Genomic DNA, 6,305 nt, shown 5'->3' with positions numbered 1-6,305 from the left:
CCGGCCCGGGCCCGCCCCGTCCGCCCTGCGCGGCTCCGGCTGGGGCGCCGCCCGAGCTGAAAGGCGGCGGATGCTGGTGCCGGTAGCACCGTGGGGCGCGGTGCGGGCTCCGTTTGGCGCCTGCCGCCGGGAGCCTCTCGAGGCACGTACCGGCCTCCCTCACCCGCTGACTTCCAACACCTGTACCCGGCCTTTTGCACCCGCTGACTTCCAACACCTGTACCCACCCCGCGGGCCTCTCGCAGCCTCTTCTCAGGCTGCAAAGCCTTTCACTGAATCCAAGTATGTGTACACTGAATCCAAGGCAAGTATGTGTAACATCGCGTGCCCCCAGCAGAGTGCAATGCCCACCACACTCAGAAATTAATTTATTTAATAACGATCATGAAAAAAACCTTTGCAGTTAGCAAAGTTAGTTCAAGCATTTTGCTGCATGTGTTTGTCTCGGTATTAGAAAAGAGGTGTCTGCTAAGGAGGGCAGGAGTCTCCCTTGGGATGAAAGAATGTAGACCCCCTCCCTCCGAATTATTATAATTCTGAAATCAAGGGGATTTCAGGCAGAGACCTGGGGATAGGAATAACAGTTCTTTACTAGTATAACCAGGCAAACAAACAACAATAACTACAGCATTAACAAGAAAACAGAACCAGGGGCCCCGTGACAGCTTTCTCGGCTGAGACGGGATGGAGGAGAGGCTTTGTTTTCACAAACCCCCGCGGGTGGGCAGTCCTGGTGTTCCTGCAGGGCTCTGAGGAACAGTCGGCTGGAACAGCAGGGATGAGCTGAGATCCTGGGCTGGTGGATGAGGTGTATCAGCAGCTCCGCGGCGGTGCCTGGCACTGCCACACGTCCCGGCAGGACAGGGGGTGCGAGGCCACCAACAAAGAGGGGAGAAGGAGAAGAAGCAGCAGCTCCGTCTGGGTGATGGCGAAGTTCCCTTCTCCCCACCGCAGCAGCTCTGCGCCCAACGTGTCCTCCGAAGCCTGCCAAACTGTCCCCACCTTCCTTTTTTCCTGCCCCCTTCCCCGCCCTGGGCCCGGCCAAACTCTTTGTCTTTTGTCAAGCACCCACCAAGTACCCACAGTTAGGTTTTCCCTGCAACTAATGGGTAAAAATTCCACGGGCAAGCCAGAACTAAAAAAAAAGGACACCTAATCCCCAACGCTGTTGAACAAATAGCTGTGTTTAAGGTGGTTATTATTCACCTTAGAACTCTTGTAGGTTCTACTATCTGCAGTTTTTCTCAACACTATTTAACCTGAAAGGAATAAGATGAATGTGTCTTTACAGATTTTGTGAATCTGCTTGTAGATAGGGCCAGAGACTTGCAGATAAGGAAGAAATGGGAGAAATCATAAATTTCAGAAAATATTACTAATTGACACGGACTGCTGCTCAGCCAAGATCGTGCTAAACTCCTGAACTTTGGGAAGAATAACAAAGACTTAATACGGGTTATGAACATTTTTCACCTAGTGGGGACTTGAAGCTAAGTTTAATGATCAGGTATTGTGTGTTATACAGAGGAGTGCCTATTAAGGGGGAATACAGTAGGCAGATCAGGAAGTGTCTACCTTCCAAGTACCTCAGATAGTGGAGAAAGAGAAAGAGAGGGTAATGAGGCAGGGAAAATGAGAATAAAAAGGAGGCTGTGTCCTCCAACGACCTGAGACCCCATGGAGAAATGCCCCATTACCTCTCCCTTTGTTCATGAATAAAGTTACTGGACTCCCCTATCTCCTTTTTGGACATAAACCTCTGGTGATATGAATTTTTCTGCACAAACTCCTCAAAACTACTTGTAGCTCTGTCACAAGCACATTGCATATTCTATCAAGTGTCTGTCTGGGATTCTGATCCCCTACTCCTGTCAGGGAGCCACAGAGGGAGTCACAGCCATCAGCTGGGACGATAGCTACAGCTGTGTCTGGTGTGATTTTAATTTCTAGGACATTTTAAAGCATTCCCACACCTGGGCTCTTTGGCACTGGATTATGGATATCTTCATGGAAAGGCAAGTATGTGTGTGTGCAACTTTGGAAGTCAGAAAAATCCTTTTCATATTTGTAATTGTTGCTGTATTCTATAAGCATCAGATGTTTAGGACATCTGCCTGTTCTGCAAAGAGTTCTCTGGGAGAAGCTAACACAAGATTTTGTGATATCAAAACAGAGGGGCGAATTTCAGCCATTGCTGAATAAGTGATCAAGGGAAGGTTGAGCTGGGTGTCTTGGGTTGCAATGCAAGATGTAACCAAAAGTCTGTATTCTATTGCCAGCTGTTAAAATCAGCTGTGGCAGTGTTCTTTACCTCTTCCATGACCCATCCCTCGTAACTCCAGGGAGATCTCTTCTGTTAACGGACAATTGAGCCTCACTGCATGACTGATAAAATTCCATCATCCCATTGTGAGATGCTCCACCCAGTGTGAGGAGCCAAGCATTCCTACCTGGATATAATCTGGGATTTAGAGCACCAGAGTCAGCCTTTCTCCACTGGATTCCCAGAGGAGACCAGGCCCATTTCAACACCACTGGACCTTCAGAGGAAAACTACACCCATCTATAGGATCACTGCTCCAACAAACCACATTTGTCACCCCAGGACTGCAACCACTATTTAATGGGACTGCTCCCAACACCCTGCCCAACAGAGTGTCGGGCTGTACTCTGACTCTATCCGTGTTTTTTTTTGTTTTGCTTGGTTTGGTTTTGGTGGTTTTTTTGTACTACATTTTAATTTTCATAGTAAAGCACTGTTATTTCAATTCCCATATCTTTGCCTGCGAGCCCCTTAATTTCAAGATTATAATAATTTGAGGGAGGTTACGTTTTTCCATATCAAGGGAGGTTCCTGCTTTCCTTAGCAGATACATGTCTTTTCAAACCAAGACAAGCTGAAAGGCTTCTGTGCTCCACAGGGCGTCTCTCTGCAACCTAAGGGAAAGCACAAGAGTTCTCACAGAGAGCAGCAACAGCAACAGCACAAGGACACTGTGGCTGAACTCCTTCCAGAAGACAGCTAACGTCAATTGGGCATGCGGGTGACCGGCAGCTACGTTCCTCTTGCAGTCCAAAAGCTTGGTGCACAAGCCGGATGCTACGTGCCCTCCTCATACACCTTCTCGCAGCGCTCACGCTTTCGAGTGCCCAATGGCGAAGCGGCGTCTTCTGGCACACATCATTTGTCGTGCTGGCTGCCAAGCACTCTGGAGCGATGCATGCGACGCAAAAAGCCCGCCACTCGTGCTTACATTCTCCAAGCTCCAGAGTCCCAGCATCCACCTTCCTTGGTCTCCATGCAAGTGGAAAGGTTTTCTACTGCATCTGGCAAGGAGAACGTGTGTCACTACAACACATATTTGTGCAGCTTACCCCTGAAACTTGCACAAAAAGGGATTTGCAGCACATTCAAATGGCCAAGCTATTTCTTGCATAACTTGAAATCTGCTGTTGGATGGCTGTACTCCCTGTCAGCTCCAAGCCCCAGCATGCTCATTCCATATCGGCAAGCGCAAAAGAGCAACAGAAGAACGAGGCACAGCACAGTGGGCCAGGAAATAACATTAGCTTCATGTGCCCGTGTTATCGCCCAGGAACAGGTAGCAGCACAAAGAAGCCGTGGCTGGACTCCTTCCAGAAGACAGCTAACATCAATTGGGCATGCGGGCGACCGGCACCTACGTTCCTCTCGCAGTCCGAAAGCTGGCTGCTACGTGCCTTGGCTCACCTTTTGGCAGCTCTGGGGCTTACCAGCTCCCAGGTGCAAATTGGCGTCTTCTGACACACATCGTTTGTCGTGCCGGCTGCCAAGCGCTCCGGACTGCTGCTTCTGGCATGTCACGGTCCCTCTCACATGTCACAGAACCACCTTGTGATGTCACACAGCCTCCTCCCATGTCACATAGTCACACTGGATGTCCCAGCTCACTCTGTGATGTCACAATTGGCACTGTGATGTCATACAACTTGTCCTGAGATGTCACCTGGCTATTCTATGATGTCTCTGCCCGCCTAAGGATTTCATATCATCACCATGTGGCTTCACAGCCTGCTCTATGACGTCACACAATCAATCAATGATGGATGTCACAGCCTGCTTCGGGATCTCACAACCCTCTCGCTGATGTCATCTATCTAACGGATGATGTCATAGTCCCTTCTGTAATGTCACAGCCTGCTCTGTGATGCCACACAGCTCTCCTTGTCACGTCATACAGCTCATATTGTGACGTCACAGGCTACCCTGTGATATCACAACTCATTCTATCATCTCATAGAACCACTCTGTGATGTCACTATGTCCCTTCTATGAGGCCGTGGCTGCTCAGTGTCCTCGCACAAGCCACTCTGAGAGCCGTCACACAGCCCCTTTCTGACATCACAGCTGCTCTGGGGCTTCATGACACAGCCACAGAGGTGCCACTGGGACACAAGCCCCTCTGGGACATCGCGCAGCCCCTGCCACTGCTGAGCCCCTGGGAGCTCTGTCATTGCCTGCTCGTGTCCCTGAGGTTCCTTGCCAGGCTGTGCTCAGGAGCTGCTCCTGGCCACAGCTGCCGCTCTGCAGCGCTGCCCTTGCCAGGAGCTGCCTCTGGGCCAGGAGCCTGGCCCAGCTCAGCAGCGCAGTCACAGCACCACGACTTTCATGAGCCTCTCAGAGCTTTGGAGCTCTTTGCATCAGACTCAGTCCACCAGAGTGTGCTCAAAAACACATATTGGTGCAGCTCAGCCCTGCAACTTGCGAAAACACAGATTTGCACTGAGCCTCTTGCGGTTACATTCTCCCAGCTCTGGAGTCCCAGCTTCTGCATTTCTTAGTCTTTGTGCAAGCGCAAAGATATTCTACTGCGTCGGGCGAGGAGAACGTGAGCCCGGAAAACACATATTTGTGCAGCTCACCCCCGCAACTTGGGCAAACACGGATTTGTAGCACTTTCTTACACAGGTCAGGTGGCAGGCTTCTGCACTCCACAGGCCGTTTCTCAGCCCTCGGAGACTAAGAGAAAGCACAAGAGTTCCCGCAGGGGCCAGCAAGAGCAACATGTAGTAGCACAAGGAAGCTGTGGCTGAACTCCTTCCAGAAGACAGCTTGTTGCAATCCTTCCTCCCAGTGGGACCCCTCTGTCCCACCCCCATAGTGAGAGCCCTGCTCATCTCAAGGCACAGGCGGCAGAGGGGGTCCTGGAGTGGATACAACACGGACTCAAAGTATCTAGACACAGGAAGCTCAAACTTGCTGGAATAATCCTGGGTTTATTGTCTGTCGTCCATCCAGGGCAAGAGAGAGACCGAAAATCTCTGGCTTTTATCTATTATACCAGGGGGCAGGGGTGATTAGGGGATGCAGGAAAGTCACAGCCAATGGGAAGGGGGAAGGGAAAGAAGGTTCTCAGGTAGGAACTAACATTACACAAACCAGAGGTGAGTTTTACCCTTGGGAGATACCAAGATTTTTAGATGCACTACAACACCAGCTAAGGTCAATTGGGCATGCGGGCGACCGGCAGCTACGTTCCTCTCGCAGTCCGAAAGCCTGGCGCACAAGCTGACTGCTAAGTGCCTTGGTTCACCTTTTGGCAGCTCTGGCACTTACGAGCTCCCCGGCGCAAATTGGCGTCTTCTGGCACACATCGTTTGTCGTGCCGGCTGCCAAGCGCTCCGGACCGCTGCTTCTGGCATGTCACAGTCCCTCTCACATGTCACAGAACCACCTTGTGATGTCACACAGCCTCCTCTCATGTCACATAGCCACACTGGATGTCCCAGTTCACTCTGTGATGTCACTATGTCCCTTCTATGAGGCCGTGGCTGCTCAGTGTCCTCGCACAAGCCACTCTGAGAGCCGTCACACAGCCCCTTTCTGACATCACAGCTGCTCTGGGGCTCCATGACACAGCCACAGAGGTGCCACTGGGACACAAGCCCAGGAGCCTGGCCCAGCTCAGCAGCACAGTCACAGCACCACGACTTTCATGAGCCTCTCAGAGCTTTGGAGCTCTTTGCATCAGACTCAGTCCACCAGAGTGTGCTTAAAAAGACATATTGGTGGAGCTGAGCCCTGCAACTTGCGAAAACACAGATTTGCACTGAGCCTCTTGCGGTTACCTTCTCCCAGCTCCGGAGTCCCAGCTTCTGTGTCTCTGGGTCTTCATGCAAGCACAAAGATATTTGTCTCGTTAGGGACTTTCGGATTAGGTTCTTTTTCTCTTTGAACTAAAGATTGACAAGAGGGAGGCTAGTTTCTCTTGTTCGGTCTCAGTTGTTTATTTTTTTCTTATCAGCATTAAAGGTACAAGGAGCTA

This window comes from Pseudopodoces humilis, chromosome 26 (genome assembly GCF_049639895.1).
Source record: "Pseudopodoces humilis isolate 2021_Gansu_Grassland_sample_001 chromosome 26, ASM4963989v1, whole genome shotgun sequence".
Classification (NCBI taxonomy): Eukaryota; Metazoa; Chordata; class Aves; order Passeriformes; family Paridae; genus Pseudopodoces; species Pseudopodoces humilis.
The sequence above is the reverse complement of the archived record's forward strand: the minus strand, read 5'-3'. Positions refer to the sequence as shown.